The sequence below is a fragment of the Macrotis lagotis genome, chromosome X, assembly GCF_037893015.1.
Source record: "Macrotis lagotis isolate mMagLag1 chromosome X, bilby.v1.9.chrom.fasta, whole genome shotgun sequence".
NCBI lineage: Eukaryota > Metazoa > Chordata > Mammalia > Peramelemorphia > Peramelidae > Macrotis > Macrotis lagotis.
In genome coordinates this window covers 164,071,869-164,090,299 of record NC_133666.1, presented here as the reverse complement: position 1 = coordinate 164,090,299, position 18,431 = coordinate 164,071,869, and the positions used below count along the sequence as shown (strand labels likewise).

At 33.6% G+C, this 18,431-nt stretch overlaps 1 pseudogene; it reads left to right on the top strand.

Moving 5' to 3' along the window:
- The first annotated feature begins 432 nt into the window (after nt 1–432).
- LOC141498882 (ADP-ribosylation factor 1 pseudogene) lies at nt 433–729 on the top strand (annotated as a pseudogene).
- Nucleotides 730–18,431: the final 17,702 nt, after the last annotated feature.

The following is an 18,431-nucleotide window of genomic DNA, read 5'->3' as shown; positions in this document are numbered from 1 at the left end:
GGATTATGGATTTTGAAATGGAAAGAAACTCAGTTTTCATCTAGTCCAATCCTTCCATTTTGTAGATGAAGAAATTGAGGCAAGGTGGAAGCAAGCCCAAGATTGTACAGGTAGCAAATAAGAAAAAAAGCCAACAAAGAATCTCTAAGCTCTATGAATGAAGATTTTGAAGTTGAAGCCAGTGAAATTAAAACTGCATCATATTGTCTCTCACAATGCATATGGTGCTCAAGTGAAAGGTCAAAACAAGAGGTAGAAACTTGGAAATCTGTTTCAAAGCAATAATTGAAGCTAAAAATCAATAGAGATCATGTAAAGAAAAAGAGAAGAGATCTTGGAGTGAAACCAATGCCTGGAGAAGCCAAGAAAGAGAAGGAGCAACAGCCGCTCATGGGTTTCTTTTGCCAACATTCAACACATCACACCTGGAACATGGGGAATATATTTGCTAACCTCTTCAAGGGGCTCTTTGGTAAAAAGGAAATGTAAATTCTCATGGTTGGTCTGGATGCTGCAGAAAAAACAACTATTTTGTACAAACTGCAGTTGGGTGAAATAGTAACTATTATTTCCACTATAGGTTTCAACGTAGAAACTGTAGAATACAAAAATATTAGCTTCACTGTGTGGGATGTCGGTGGCCAGGACAAGATCCAACCCCTGTGGTGCCATTACTTCCAGAACACACAAGGACTGACTTTTGTGGTTGACAATAATGACAGAGAATGAGTGAATGAAGCCCGAGAAGAACTGATGAGAATGTTGGCAGATAAAAATATTCAGCAAGACATGTAGAGTTAAATTAAATAATCCCACCAACAAATATCAATGTTTTTTAAACAAATATCAATTTCTACAAGTTCATAATGAGGAAAATCTTCCACTATGAAGGAAAATGAATTTGAAGTAAATTTGAATAATAGATCAAAACTGTGGAAGGAAAAGATCTGAAACACTATGGATTAAACTTCACAACCCCAGCCTAAAAATGAATCATTGAATTTGGTGTGACTAAACCACCAAGAGGTTTCAGAATAGAAAAGAGGGGTTATAAAAGAGAGAAGGAAATTTTTTAGGTATACTAATCAAAGCAATGGCAAATAATAAAGAGAATATAGCTAATATGTTTTCTTAACAAGAAGTCTTAACAAGACTTTAGAAATGAATGCCAGAAATTGGTTTTACATATGTGGGGAAAACAATACTAAATAGAAAATATTATTTTGATTATATAAAATTACATCATCTGAAAAAAAGCAATTGCATATATCATCTGAAGTGAAGTGGTCTGGGAGGAATTAGAAATCTTTGTATTAAACTATTGCCATAAACATATGATTTGATATCTGAGAGTGAGACAGAGACAGAAAGACAAAGAGAGCAAGTCAACAGGAAATCACATCACAAAACATGTGAAAACAAGATTTATTACAATAGAAACAAACATACACATGAAATCCAAAGGTTTTTATAATAGCAGGGCAGAGGGAGAAACTAATACCAAGAAAGGTTGTGATATGGGTTGGGGAGGCATATGAAGCAAAGATGGGAAAAAAAGAAAACCCTTCCCCCAAGGAGGAGCAAGATAATGGCTTAAAGTTTCATTCTTTTCCTTTGGAAACTGCCAGACTCAGAGGATAGGTGGGTCTGCTTATTTGCAAAGGAGCCCAGCTGCACAGGTATTGTCCTAGTCTGGCACAGACTGACTGGTATCTGTTTTGCCTCCCATGGACACATAGGGAGACCAACTTTGGGTTGACTACAAATTATGTCACCTATCCTGTATATTCCGTGTCCAGTGTTTCAAGTAAATTTGTATACACAAAAAGACAACTTCAGTGGAATCCTTAACACTTTTAATAATAGATAGATGCGCAAATTTTGCCATGTAGTCAAAGGATATGAATCCATAAAAATAAATGAACCATAAAAGTTTAAAAAAATGTTCCAGATCATTAATAGTAAAAGAAAAGGAAATGAGGACAATCCTAATATTTCTTTCACTTCATCTTCCTAAAAATTGTCAAGCATGACAATAATATATAATTACTGTTAAAGTCATCATTTAAAAAGATTGAAATCATGAAAATGAAGAAATAAAGATTTCCAGATCATTTACACTTCTCCTGGGTAAATGTATATACTCCAGAGAAGATATTGATAAGAACAAAGGTCCCAAATACACAAAAATATTTATAGAACTATGAACAATTTAGTATAAATTTAGTATAAATTAGTATATATATTAGTATAAACTATTTAGTATAAAAAGAGTAAATAAAAAACAAACCGTTATTCATCAGTAGTGGAATGACTAAAGTTATAGTACATGAATGTTATAGAATATTATTGTGCTATCAATGCAAGATGCAGCATATAAAGAGAAACATAAAAAGAATTATATGAACTGTTGCAAAGTGAGGTATGCCCAGTCAAATAATATACACAATATATATATACATATCCATTCCCATTGCTATAAGGGACTATAGTAACAGGAATGGAAAAAATGTCAATTACAAAAACAATAAAACGTGAATGTTAAAAAATTGCAAAGAGCAAAGATATCCTCATTCCATTAAAGTAGTAGGAGCTGCAGAGTTTTGTAATATTCCATATATTTTCAGATATTTCTGATGAATTGATAGTTTTGATTTGTTATTCTATTTTATTATTTTTTTTGGAAATTAAATGTGCTGTGATATTTGGGCTGATTCTCAGAAAGGAATATAGAAGGAAAATATGGGAGGGAGATAAGAAATACAAAAAACCCAATAAAATTATTTCAAAACAAAAAAGCCAATCAAGTCACTAATAATAGATCCTAACTATCCCACTATTGTAAAAATATATAATATGTCTGCAATTCTTGTCCCCCCAAAATATCAAAGCTTCACTTTTAAGTGAGATAGGAACCACTTTTCAATCCATACCTGCATGCTCTCTTTCCATTCCTAAACTAAACTTTATCAGTTTTTATTATTTTCTCCAATGGTACCAATTTGTGAAAATTAGGATTTTTCCACAATTTTAAAAAGGATTATAAACTTACAGTTTTCCAAGTTTACAAAGTTTCACCAAAATGTTACTACTACCACAACGAAAGCATCTAACAAATCTAACTTTCTTTTGGAAACTTTTCCCTATCCTATCCATCTGTGTCCTCTTTCCCAAGGATGCAATCTGCACTGTGTCTATGAGACAGGTCTTGCTCCTGTTATATGACCTTCTTTTCCCTGCTGAGGCTATAAAAATGTTATAGAATGTTTTGGATAAACAACAAGTTTCCCAGACACAGATTTAAAATAAAAACAAAGTCTAATCCCATGCTCTTGCAGAGTTTGTGTGAAACAGGAAGGAAATTGTAACTAGCAGGTTTTTTTAAAAAAAAGCAAAATAACACCCTCTGACTTTCCATTAGAAAGTACACAATAGCAGAATGAAGGCCAAATGCTGAGCAGAGGGAAAGCTCATCCCCACCAGGTCAGGATAATTTTTCATCCCCATGGAAACATATACTGAAAATCAATGATGAAGACCCTCCCAGAGTTTAGGAACAGCTTAGGAAGGTCACTCAAAACATGGTATAAATAAGTGACTTTTGTGTAAAAGTTTCACTGGTTTCAGCAGTTGTCTCTTCATCACACAGAGTTTATGTGATGTGTGAATATCCTTAAATTAAGTTGTCAAAATATTTTTTATATAATTTAATTTTAATATAGATGAAATATTGTCTGAATAAAGCAAATGCTATATGTTACATACATGACCCTATGATTTCACTGATCTAGGGAAGGAAATCCTCTATCAGTGCAAGTTGACACCCTCTCTCCATCTTATTATTTTCTTTAATAAATGCCTAGAATATTGTTAAACTGGGTCACTAACATATATCCTCTTTCTCTTTCTCTCTCTCTCCATATATATATATATATATATATATATATATATATATATATATATATATACACACACAGGTGTATGTGTGTATGCACACACACACACGTAGACATAGATATATTTTATTTATACATTGTCTACTCCTCCATTTCCCCCAAAGATCCATCCTAAAAAATTATTTTTAAATAAAAAGAGAAAAAATAAAAAAAAATCAGAAAAACCAATCAGTACATAAAACTATCAAAACATATGCAGTATTCCACATTTACCCCACAATGTTCCACATTTATCTTTATAAAGGATTAGGAGAGGTGTCTTTTTGTATCTCTCCTTTGGGAATTAGTTTATTCTTTGTAAATGTCTAATATTCACATTTAAATATTTCGTGGTCATTGTCCTTTCCATCTACATTGATGTATTCTATATGTATATGTGTGTGTATATATGCCACTTTCTCTTTAAATAATCTATATTCCTTTATATTCATGTAGCACAATTTATTTGTTATTCTCCAATCAAATGGAATCTTCTTAGCTGTTTGTAGTTTAAAAAAAGTACTGGTATAATTATTTTAATGCATATGGTAATTTTTGATGTTAGTGATTTCCTTGGGTATTATGCCCAGTAGTAGAATCTCTCTTTTTCTTTCTTTTGGGTATTTGCAAGTCAATGGGGTTAAGTGACTTGCCCAAGGCCATACAGCTAAGTAATTATTAAGTGTCTCAGGCCTGATTTGAACTCAAGTTTTCCTGCCTCCAGTGCTCTATCCACTGCACCCCCTAGCAGCCCCAGTGGAATCTCTTGATCAAATAATATATACATTTTAAACTGATACCTTTTTTTAAAGAAAGTTTTTATTTATTTTGAGTTTACAATTTCCTCCAAATCTTGCTTCCCTCCCCCCCAACCCCCACAGAAAGCAGTCTGCTAGTCTTTACATTATTTGCATGGTATACATTGATCTAAGTTGAATGTGATGAGAGAGAAATCATATCCTTAAGTAAGAAAAATAAAGCATAAGAGATAGATAAATTGTATAATAAGATAACATGTTCCCCCCCGCCCCTTAAATCAAAGGTAATAGTCTTTGGTCTTTTTTCAAACTCCACAGTTCTTTATCTGGATACAGATGGTATTCTCCATTGCAGACAGCCCAAAATTGTCCCTGATTGTTGCACTGATGGAATGAGGAAGTCCATCAAGGGTGATCATCAGCCTCTTGTTGCTATTGGAGTGTACAATAGTTTTCTGATTCTGCTCATCTTGCTCACCATCAATTCATACAAATCCTTCCAGGCATCCCTGAATTCCCATCCCTCTTGGTTTCTAATAAAATAATAGTGTTCCATGACATACATATACCACAGGTTGTTAAGCCATTCCCCAATTAAAGAACATTCACTTAATTTCCAATTCTTTGCCACCACACACTGGGCTGCTACGAATATTTTTGTACAAGTTATATTTTTTACCCTTTTCCATAATCTCTTTGGGGTATTGACCCAGTAGTGGTATTGTTGAATCAAAGGGCATGCACATTTTTTTTGCCCTTTGGTCATAATTTCAAATTGTTCTCCAGAAAGGTTGGATGAGTTCACACCTCCACCAACAATGTAATAGTGTCCTAGATTTCCCACAATACTTTCAACATTGATCATTGTCCTTTCTGGTTGTATTGGCCAGTGTGAGAGGTGTGAGGTGGGACCTCAGAGATGTTTTAATTTGCATTTCTCTGCTAATGAGTGATAAAATTTTCCAAATGACTATAGATCGCTTGGATATCCTCATCTATAAATTGCCTTTGCATATCCTTTGACCATTTTTCAATTGGAGAATGGCTGCTTTTTTGAAAATTAGAATCAGTTCTCTGTATATTTTAGAAATTAGTCCTTTGTCAGAAATACTAATCGTAAAAATGGTTTCCCAATTTACTACATTTCTTTTGATCTTGATTACAGTGGTTTTGTTTATTCAAAAGCATTTTAATTTAATGTAATCAAAATTATCTAGTTTTCTTTTAATGATGTTCTTGACAGTTTCCTTGGTCATCAACTGCTTCCCTTTTCATAGATCTGACAGGTAAACTGTTCCTTGATCTTCTGCTTAGCTTATAATAGTGTTTTTTTTAATGTCTAAATCCTATATCCATTTGGATCTTATCTTGTTATAGGGTGTGAGGGGTTGGTCTAATTCAATTTTTTGCCACACTAACTTCCAGTTTTCCCAACAGTTTTTCATCAGAGAGAGAGTTTTTATCCCAAGAGCTGAACTCTTTGGGTTTATCAAACATCAGTTTGCTATAATCATTTCCTGCTATTGCACCTAGTCTATTCCACTGATCCATCACTCTATTCCTTATCCAATACCAGACAGTTTTGATGACTGATGCTTTATAATAGAATTTTAGATATGATAAGGCTAAGCCACCATCTTTTACACTTTTTTCATTGAATTCCTGGAGATTCTTGCTTTTTTATTTCTCCACATGAATTTACTTACAATATTTTATAACTTATTAAAGTAATTTTTTGGAATTTTGATTAGGAGGGCACTACACAAATAGTTTAATTTTGGTAGAATTATCATTTTATTATGTTAGCTCAACCTATGCGTGGCAGTTGATGTTTGCCTAGTTATTTAAATATATTTTATTTGTGTGAGAACTGTTTTGTAATTGTTTTCAAAAAAGTTTTTGAGTCTGCCTTAGCAGTTAGACTCCCAGGTTTTTTATATTGTCCGAAGTTACTTTGAATGAGATTTCTCTTTCTAGCTCTTTCTATTGCATCTTGTTAGTCATATATAGAATGTTGAAGATTTATGAGGGTTTATTTTATATCCTGTGACTTTGCTAAAGTTGCTAATTATTTCTAGTATTTTTTAGATGATTTTTTGGGATTCTTTAGATATACCATCATGTCTTCTGCAAAGAGTGAGAGTTTTGTCTCTTCCTTCCCTAATTCTAATTCTTTCAATTTCTTTTTCTTCTCTTATTGCTGAAGCTAACATTTCTAATACAATATTGAATAGTAGTGATGATAATGGGCATCCTTGTTTCACCCCCGATCTTATTGGGAATGCCTCTAGCCTCTCCCCATTAAATATAATGTTTTTATGTGGTTTCAGCTAGATATTGTTTATTATTGTAAGGAACAATCGATTGATTCCTACTGTTATAGTGTTTTTTAATAGGAATGGATGCTGTATTTTGCTAAATGCTTTTTCAGCATCTATTCATAAAATCATATGATTTCTGATAGATTTGTTATTTATATAATTAATTATCCTGACAGTTTTCTTAATATTGTACCCTGAGAGACTTGTTATTTATATAATTAATTACCCTGACAGTTTTCTTAATATTGTACCAACCCTGCATTCCTGGGATAAAAATTACTTGGTCATAATGTATTATCCTAGTCATAGGATAATACTTGTTGTTGTTTTGCCAACATTTTATTTAAGGTTTTTGTACCTATATTCATCAGGGAGATTGGTCTATAATTTTCTTTCTCTGTTTTAACTCTCCCTGGTATAGGTATCAACACCATATTTGTGTCATAGAAAAAGTTAGGCAGAGTTCCTGTCTTCACCTATTTTTCCAAAGATTTTTATATAGAATTGGAAAGAATTGTTCCTTAAATGTTTGATAGAATTCACTTGTGAATCCATCTGGCCCTGGAGATTTTTTTGTCAGGGAATTCAATAATGGTTTGTCGAATTACTTTTTCTGAGATAGGGTTATTTAAGTTTTTAATTTCCTCTTCATTTGTGCTGAGCAACTTATATTTCTGTAAATATTTGTCCATTTCACTTAGATTGTCAAATTTATTGGCATAGAGTTGGGCAAAATATTTCCTAATTATTACTTTAATGTCCTCCTCATTGTTGGTGAGTTCATTTTTTATGTTTATGATACTAGGTATTTTATTTTCTTCTTTCTTTTTTTAATCAAATTGACCAGAGGTTTATCAATTTTATTGTTTTTTTTTCTTGAAACCAAATCTTGGGTTTATTTATTAGTTAATTACTTTTCTTGTTTACAAATTTATTAATTTCTTCTTCAATTTTAGAATTTCTAATTTGGTATTTAATTGGGGATTATTACTTTGTTATTTTTCTAATTTTTAGTTGCATATTTAGTTCCTTTATTTCCTCTCTTTCTAATTTATTCATGCAAGCATTTAAAGACATAATATACCCCCTGACAGCTGCCTTGATTGAATCCGATGAGTCATTATTGTCATTATCTAGGATGAATTAATTAATTAGTTCCATAATTTGTTATTTGATCCACTCATTCTTTAAAATGAAGTTATTTAGTTTCCAATTAATTTTGGTCTATATCTCCCTGACCCTATATTGCATATGATTTTTATTGCATTATGATCAGAGAAATACGTACTCTGCCTTTGTGTAACTGATCATTTTAATTCAATTTTTGTCTAAGTTCCATGTACTGTTGAGAAAAATGTACATTCCTTTCTAACCCCATTCAATTTCCTCATAAGTCTATCATAACTAGATTTTCTAACAATCTTTTTTACCTCCTTAACTTCCTTCTTGCTTATTTTATGATTAGATTTTTCTGAAGCTGAGAGTGGGAGATTGATGTCTCCCAATAGTAGAGTTTTGCTATGTCTTCCTGTATCTCTTTCAACTTCTCCTCTAAGAATTTGAATGCTATACCATAGGGTCCATACATATTTAGCATTAAAATTACTTTATTGTCTATAGTACCTTTTAGGGGGATATAGTTTCCTTCCTCATCTCTTTTAATGCTATCTGTTTTTTCAGCTGCTTTGTCTGAGATAAGGATTGCCACCCCTGCTTCGTTCAGCTGAGGCAAAATATATTTTGCCCCAACCTTTTACCTTTACTCTATTTGTATCTCTCTGCTTCAAATGAGTTTCTTGTCAGCAGCATATTGTAGGATACTGTTTTTTAATCCACTCTGCCATTCACTTACATTTTATGGGAGAGTTCATCCCATTCACATTCAAAGTTATAATTGCCAACTCTTTATTGCTACCCATGAGATCTTCCTTCTGTTTATATTTTCCCCTTATATTCCCCAGTATCTTGTTTCTTAATACCACCACCTTCAGTGTATTTGCCCTCCTATATCCACCCCTCCCATTTCTTTCCCCCTTTCCCTTTGCCCATTCTTCCTTTGCTTCCTTTTGCTAGCTCCCCTTTTTCTCCCTCTTACCCTGTCCCATCCCCCTCCTTTTCTCCTTTCCCCCTTTTAATACTTGAAAGGTAAGATAAGTTTCTTAACTTAACTGAGTGTGTGTAAGTTAACTTTTAATCAAATCTGATGAGAGGAAAATTCAGGTGGTTTTCACCTCCTCTATTCATTTGCTCCATTGCAGTAGGTCCTTTGTACCTCTTAATGCATTCAGAATCTCTGTTAAGAGGCTTCTTTCACATCATTCTTGAGGAGAACTTAGCACAGTGCCTGTCTTCTCTCTGACATCTTGGCCAGTTGTCAAAACTGACATCTTTTTAATCAACTTTTTATTCTATTTATAAGCTATTCTCTTTGAATCTGCTATTTTGGCAACTCTTTTTATTTCAATTGCTACTTCTCACCAGAGATTTTGCCAAGGGTCATTCAGCCAGTTTACATCAGAATATAGTAGAATCAGGATCTTCTTGATTTTAATACTGGCTTCTTGCACACTAGTTCATATTACCTCTTGTTGACAATCATACAAGTTTGTGTATACAGAGAGGACCCAAAACATGCCTAAGAGAATGTTTAGCATATTCTAAGAAAATGCCACTTATCTTCTAAAAGTGGTCAAAGACTAACTGGAATACAAGTGTTTCATTTTCTCCCATTACTTGTGATAGACTTACATTAATCTATCTCTACTCTCTCCATTTCTAATTCTGTCTAAATGAATTTTGAGACTTTGAGACTACTTTCTGGTACACAGAATGGATCAGAGTGAAACTAATATGTCCATTATCAGTGAGAACTCATAATCTAGGATGACAGTACTTAGAAATTAAGGGACTTTTTGTCTTTTTTCTTTTTGCAAGGCAATGGGGCTAAGTGACTTTCCCAATGTCACACAGCTACATAATTATCAAGAGTTTGAGGCCAGATTTGAACTCAGGTCCTACTAACTCCACGGCCAGCATTCTATCCATTGTGTCAACTAGCTGGACCATAATAAAGAACATTTAAAAGGCATTGGTTTTTAATATAATTTATTTAATTTTATTATTTATTTGTTATTAATTAAACATTTAATATAGTAAATATATTCATAGTGTTGAAGACAGACTCCTAGATTCACATTCTGACAAAAGGTAGACAATTTTTCTGCATCTCAATTTCCTTTACAAAATAGTTGAAACTTCAACAACAGCATTAAAAACAACAATAATAATTTTTATCTAACCATATAAAATTTTTAAAATTTTACATATGTTATCTTGTTTATCCTGCAAGGTATTCTGTTTCCATTTTTAATAAATGAGGAAACTGGGGAGGAATAGTTAAATAACCTGTCCAAGGCCATACCACTGGAATATTAAGCAAGATTTAAATTCAGATTTCCTTGACTCCCATGTACAATTTAACAATCTATTCATAGCTGTATGATCTTCTTTGTGAAGGGTATCAATGCCACAGGGTTGTTATAAAGCTGAAATGAGATCTTTTTTAAAATGCATTGTAATCTGTAAAACTTCATATAAATAGTAATTATTAGGAAAGATCATCTAGTCCCTCAGATAAATTAGCATTCTGAGGGCCAGAAAAATAAAGCATCTTGTTCCTAGACTCACTTATTGTTACTTTTGTTTTTCCATCCTTCTGGAAGAGAGAACCATGACATCAAGGATTTGATGCCATGAAATATAAGTGAACTAGATTTAAGTGAGGAAGGGCTGTGCAAAGTCACCGACCACACTTTCTTGTCTAGAGTCATCTGTGCCAAGTGGTAAAATACAGATCAGGATGACTGGAGATGGCTCTGGGTACAGGGGGAGACCTTGACCTTTTAAAACTCCGGTCTTTAATAGATCTCAGTTTAACTGAGGTCATGCCCATTCAGTGATTAAGGATAAGTGAGGGAAAAGAAGCAGAAAAATAGTCTCTTTTGCAGAGTAAAAAAAAAATTAATCTGATAGAAGTAGACTGTCAATGTTTCTGGTCCAAATAATAGCAATCCATTCTATTCTATTTCTTTAGAACAGCCAAAAGGATTATTCTAAAGAACTTGCTAATATCTTAACAACTTTAAAATGGTCCTGATACATGTCCTAGGCTGATCTGTTCAACAAACTTAAATATGTATCAGGACCATTTTAAAGTTGTTAAGATATTAGCAAGTTCTTTAGAATAATCTTTTTGGCTGTTATCTAACAAAACAGATGTGTTATCAACAACATGGACACAATATTGATTGATCAGTCACTTAGAGAAAGTTCTGCAAGCAGTCACAAGATGGATTATCCTTAGCCTAGTTACTCATTGGACACCGCTTTCAAGATTTGGTTACTTGGCAATTCAATGATAGAGACAATAGAAGATTTTAGGCTCTAAAATTATCTTTCCCTCATTTTCTAAAAATGACAAAGCCCATTTGAGCTTCAGGGAATCTTGCAGAAAGAGACTGGTGTCTTTATTTTAATTGGGTTTTTATCTAAATATATAGGCATTGTTCTTGTTGGATCAGGTGCTTAGAGAACTCATTTTATTTTTATTGCTCCAGGTCCCCAGGAAAGAATGCATTAGGATGACTTTGAAAAATTCAAGTACCACTGGGGGGAAGGGAGGGAATACATAATGACCTATTTGGGTTATGTAGAAAGACTGAAGTGAGATTCTAAATTGTTTTACAGGGAGAATGTTGTACTGAGGATTGAATCTTAGAGAAAAAATTACAGTAAGAAAAAGAGGTCAAAAACATCAACTAGCCTTACAATTAGCTCATGACAACTGAACAACTTCTAAAGCCTATTTACCATGGTTTGTCACCATTTGTGATTCCTAAACAAGCTCTGGAAAAGTTTCCTTGAAAGGAAATAAATGTGATTTGTTTCCAACCTCCTTCTGAATTTTTGTTTGTCTTTCTTTGTTATTGTTATTGAGAATGTAGGAAACCATAGCAAGAGAATAGGAGAGATTAAAAAAAAGGAACAACTCTACAAACAATTTATGGAGCAATGAGGATATTCTCACCCCATAAAACTGGCCAGTTTTGAGTTCACACTAAACAAACAGATTCAGGAAAATTTAATTTTTTAAAACAGACGGTAAGCTTCTTCATTTTTTCTATTTTCTCTGATTCTTTATTTTATTTTATTTTATCTTTTAATGAGTTTATTTATTTTGAGTTTTACAATTTTTTCCCCAGTCTTGCTTCCCTCCCTCCACCTCCCACACAAGGCATTCTTTTAGTGTTTACATTGGTTCCATGCTATACATTGATCTCAGTTGAATGTGAGGATAGAGAAATCATATCCTCAAGGAAGAAAATTAAAGTATGAGATAGTAAAATTACAAAATAATATAATTCTTTTTTTTCTAATTTGACAGTAATAGTCTTTGGTCTTTATTCAAAGTCCATAAATCTTTCTCTGGATATAGGTGGTATTCTCCATTGCAGATAACTCAAAATTGTTCCCTGGTTGTTGCACTGAAGGGATGCGCAAGTCCATCCAAGTAAATCATCACCCCCATGGGGCTGTTAGGGTGTACAATGTTTTTTTCTGGTTCTGCTCATCTCACTTAGCATCAGTTCATGCAAACCTCTCCAGGCTTCCATGAATTCCCATCCCTCCTGGTTTCTAATAGAACAATAGTGTTCCATGACATACTTACACCACAGTTTGCTAAGCCATCCCCCAACTAAAGGACATTTACTTGATTTAAAATTCTTTGCCACTACAAACAGGGCTGCTATGAATATTTTTGTACAAGTGATGCCTTTACCCTTTTTTTATCATCTCTTCAGGGTATAGACCCAGTAGTAGTATTTCTGGATCAAAGGGTATACACATTTTTATTTCCCTTTGGGCATAATCCCAAATTGCTCTTCAGAAGGGTTGGATGAGTTCACATTTCCACAAACAATGCATTAACATTAATGTACCAGATTTCCCACATTCCTTCCAACAATGATCATTGTCTTTCTGGTCATTTTGGACAGTCTGAGAGGCGTGAAGTGATATCTCAGAGATGTTTTAATTTGCATTTCTCTAATAAGTAATGATTTGGAGCAATCTTTCATATAAATATGGATTATCTAGTTTGTTTTGAATGATGTTCTCTATCTCTTCCTTGGTTATATACTGTTTCCCTTTCCATAGATCTGACTTGTAAACTACTCCTTGATCTTCTAGTTTGCTTATAATATTGGTATTTATATCTAAATCATGTATCCATTTGGATCTTATCTTGGTATAGGGTGTGAGGTGTTGGTCTAATCTAAGTTTCTTCCATACTAATTTCGTCAGAGAATTTTTATCCCAATAGCTGGACTTGGGTATGTCAAACAGCAGATTGCTATAATCATTTCCTGCTGCTGCACCTAGTCTATTTCACTGATCCACCACTCTATTCCTTATCCAATAACAGACAATTTTGATGACTGATGCTTTATAATATAATTTTAAATCTAGTAAGGCTAAGCTATCTTCTTTTGCACTATTTTTCATTGAATCACTTTTAAATGTATTTACTTACAACTTTTTCTAACTCTTTGAAGTAACTTTTTTGGAATTTTGATTGGTAGGGTGTTAAAAAAGTAGTTTAGTTTTGTAGAATTGTCATTTTTATTATATTAGCTCAACCTATGCACAGACAGTTGATGTTTGCCCTGGTATTTAAATCTGATTTTATTTGTGTGAGAAGAGTTTCAAAAAGTTTTTGAGTGTGCCTTGGCAGGTAGATTCCCAGTTATTTTATTTTGTCTGAGGTTACTTTGAATGGGATTTCTCTCTCTAGTTCTTTCTGCTATAGCTTGCTAGTGATACATAGAAATGTTGAGGATTTTTGAAGCTTTATTTTATATCCTGCTACTTTGCTAAAGTTGTTAATTATTTCTATTAGTTTTTTAGATGACTTTTTGGGATTCTCTAGGTATACCATCATGTCATCTGATATAATTAATTGTACTAATAATTTTCCTAGTATTGAACCAACCCTGCATTTTTGGGATAGATCCTTTTCATATTGTAATATCTTAGTGATAACTTGTTGTAATTGTTTTGCTAAGATTTTATTTAAGATTTTTGTATATATATATATATATATATATATATATATATATATACATAATCTTTATGGACATAGGTCTATACTTTTCTTTATCTGCTTTAACTCTTCCTGGTTTAGGTATCAGCACCATATTTGTGTCATAAAAAGAGTTAGGCAGAGTTCCATATTTACCTATTTTTCCAAAGAGTTTATATAGAATTGGTATATATATTCCTTAAATGTTTGAAAGAATTCACTTGTGAATCCATCTGATACTGGAGATTTTTTGTTAGATAGTTCAGTAATGGCTTGTTGAATTTCTTTTTCTGAGATTGGGTTATTTAAGTTGTTTATTTCCTTTTCATTTAATCTGGGAAACTTATATTTTTGTAAATATTCATCCACTTAATTTAGATTGTCAAATTTATGGCATAGAGTTGGGCAAAATAATTTTGCATTATTATGTTAATTTCTTTCTCATTGGTGGTGAGTTCACCTTTTTCATTTATGATAATAGCAATTTGGTTTTCTTCTTTTTTTAAATCAAATTGACCAGAGGTCTATCAATTTTATTGGCTTTTTCATAGCACTAGATTTTGGTTTTATTTATTAGTTCAATAGTTTTCTTGCTTTCAATTTTATTATTTCTCCTTTATATTTTAGAATTTCTAATTTTGTATTCAATTGGGGGTTCTTAATTTGTTCTTTCTCTATTTTAGTTGAATATTTAGTTCATTGATTTCTGCTTTCTATAATTTATTCATGCAAGCATTTAAAGATATAATATATCCCCTGACAGTCACCTTGATTGTATTTCATAGGTTTTGGTAGGTTGCATCATTATTTTCATTATCTAGGATGAAATAATTGATTCTTTCTATAATTTGTTGCTTGATCCATTCATTCTTTAAAATGAGGTTATTTATTTTCCAATTATTTCTGGGACTATATTACCCTGGCCCAGTTTTGCACATGATTTTTATTGCATTATGATCACTATTTCTACCTTTCTGCAATTGATCATTAGGTTTTTATGTCCTAGTACATGGTCAATTTTTGTGTAAGTGCCATGTACTGCAGGAAAAAAAAATATATTCCTTTCTATCCCCATTCAGTTTCCTCATAGGTCTATCATATCTAGGCTTTCTAACAATCTATTTACCTCCTTAACTTTCTTCTTGTTTGTGATTCAATTTATCTAAATCTGACAGCAGTTGAGGTTGAGATATCCCACTAGCAGAGTTTTGCTGTCTATGTCTTTCTGTAGCTCTTTCAACTTCTCCTCTAAGAGTCTGGATGCTGTCCCATTGGGTGCATACATATTTCGTATTGAAATTATTTTATTTTCTTTGGTACCTTTTAGGAGAATATAGTTTCCTTCCTCATCTATTTTAATGCTATTTATTTTTGCAATTGCTTTGTCTGAGTTAAGGATTGCTACTCCTGCTTTTTTTTCACTTCAGCTGAAGCAAAATATATTTTGATCCAACTTTTTACCTTTATATGTATCTCTCTTTTTCAAATGAGTTTCTTGTAAGCAGCATATTTTAGGATTCTGTTTTTTAATCCATTCTGCTACTCACTTATGTTTTAAGGGAGAATTCATCCCATTCACATTCAAAGTTATAAGTACTAACTCTTCATTGCTCTCCATGCTATCTTCCTTCTGTTTGTATTTTTCCCCTTTTTCCTCTTTATCCATATTCCTCAGTGTTTTGTTTCTTAATATCACCACCTTCAGTGTGTTTGCTCTCTTAAACCAACTTCCTCTCCTTTTTCCCCTTTCCCTTTCCCCCTTATTCCCTTCCTTCTGTGAGTTCCCCCTTTTCTCCCACTCTCTGTCCCCTACCTCCCCGTTTCCCCTTTTCATGCTTGAAAGGTAAGATAAGTTTCTTAACTTGATTAAGTATGTCTCAGTTAACTTTAAGCCAAGTCTGATGAGATGAAGATTCAGTTGGTTCTCACCTCCTCCCTTCCTCCCCCCAATTACAATAGGTCTTTTGTACTTCTTGATGTAATGAAATTTACCCCCATTCATTCTCCCTCCAACTTCCCTTCTTCTTACTGCCCCGTTTTTAAAGGAGGTATTGTTTTGAAATCATTCTGAGTCACAAAAAGTTATGAGTGTCCATCCCTTCTGGCTATGTATATTCTCTATAATAGAGTTGCAATTCTCAAGAGTTATGAGACTTTTTCTCTCAAGTGGGTATATAACCAGTTTCATCTTATTTAGCATGTTTTTTACCTTTTCACATGTCTCTTGAGCCTCCTGTTTGTTGTCCAAATTTTCTATTTATCTCTGGTCTTTTCATTATGAAATCTTGGAAGTCTCCCATTTCATTAAATGTCCATCTTTTTTCCCTGGAAGAGAAGGCTCAGCTTTGCTGGGTAGTGGATTTTTGACTTCATTCCAAAAATCCCTTGTTCTTTGGAATGTCTCATTCCAGGCCCTTTGATCCCTTAATGTTGCTTAGGCCAGGTTCTGCATAATCCTCACTGTGGCTCCTTGGTATTTAAATTATTTATTTCTGGCTGCTTGATGTATTTTTTCTTTTATGTGATAGTCCTGGAATTTGGCCACAACATTCCTTGGTATTTTCATTTTAGGATCTCTTTCTGGAGGGGATCAATGTATACTTTCAATAACTATTTTGCTCTCTGGTTCCATGATATCAGGACAATTTTCCTTCTCTAAATCCTATAATATTAAGTCCAGGCTTTTTTCCTCTTCAATGTTCTCCGGAAGGCCAATAATTCTCAGATTCTCCCTTCTCTACTGATTCTCAAGGCCAGTGGTTTTGCTTGATGAGGTATTTTACATTTTTTTCCCATTTTTTCAATCTTTTGTTTTTGTTTAACACAATTTTGTTGTCTCATGTAGTCATTAGTTTCCACCAATTCCATTCTTTATTTTAGAGGAGAATATTTTTCTTCCTTCATCTTTTGCAACTCCTTTTCCAGTTGGTCTATTCTATTTTTGAAGAACTTTTCTATTTGCCCAAATGTGGTTTTGAGAGAATCATTTTCTTTTTGCATTTTCCCAATCTGAAAATTTGAGAGAATCATTTTCTTTTTGCATCTGCCCAGGTGAGGATTTGAGAGAATCATTTTCTTTTTGCATTTGCCCAATTGAAGAACTGAGAGAGTTATTCTTATTTTCTATTTGTCCACTTGATTTTTCCAAGGATTTGTTTCCTTGTTGTGAGATGTTAACTTTCTCTTGCAATGTGTTAATTTTCTCTTGAGTTTCTTTTCCCAATTTTTCCAATTGATTTTTAAACTCCTTCCTGATTTCTTCAAGGATGTCTTTCTGAGATAGAGACCAATTCTTATTCTCCTCAGTAGTGCTAAATCTCTCTGGGTTAGGATTTGTCTTTTTTAAGTATTTCTCCTTGGGACCCCCTTTTTGCTGGCCTTTTCTCATCTTGCATTGGGGGGTACTGGCTCTCAGAGGTTTCCTTTTGAGGATCCTAGAGCCTTTGTTTACTTGGTTTAGTAATTTCAAGGGCCAGACAGTAGGGAGTGCTGGCTGCTTTCTCTGGAGTGAGGTTCTCAGCAGCAAGGTCTGAGTTGACCAGGAAAACTGGGCTGGGCCCTGGGAGAGGAAGTTAATCTCGTTCTGTGGAGTGACCTCTGTTGCCCTGAGGGGGTTGGGGGGTGAGATTATTGTTTGTTCTGGCCAAAGTATGTTCTGCTGAAAGTAAGGAACTCAGGTCCCTGGTCCAGCTGGTTGTTTTCCAGGTATGCTCTGAGACTCTGTGTCACCCTCCAGTAGCTCTTCTCCCCCAGCCAAAGACTCTGCAGTTAAAGCTTGATCTTGCACCTACCACTCACTGAAGGCTCCACAGCTGAGACTGACCCTCTGGCCTCTCCAAACTGCCATCCCCGGCACTAATCCTCTGCTTTCATCTCCCAGTTCACCCATGGTCCCCTGAGACAGACTCCTAGGTGATCTTCACCTAGCTTCTCTTTCTGGGTATTGTTGATCAAATTTCTATTAAGAGGTTTCTCTCATGTTATTTCTGAGTGGAAAGAGAGAGCATCTATCACAGTGTCTGTCTTCTCTCCACCATCTTGGCCAGAAGTTTTCTCTGATTCTTTATAATCCCACCTAGATTTTCAAAGCAAATCACTTAAAGTTTAACTTTGACTTGTATTCATAGTTTCTCCAAAGTTCAGTAGATAAGTACTCACTGAAAAATTTATAGCAGATATCAAGCAATTTATTCATTTCTTCCACACCAAAGAAATTCTGAAAGACAAATTATTCTTAAGCACTTTTTTGATAAGGGTATGAAATGTGCAACAATAA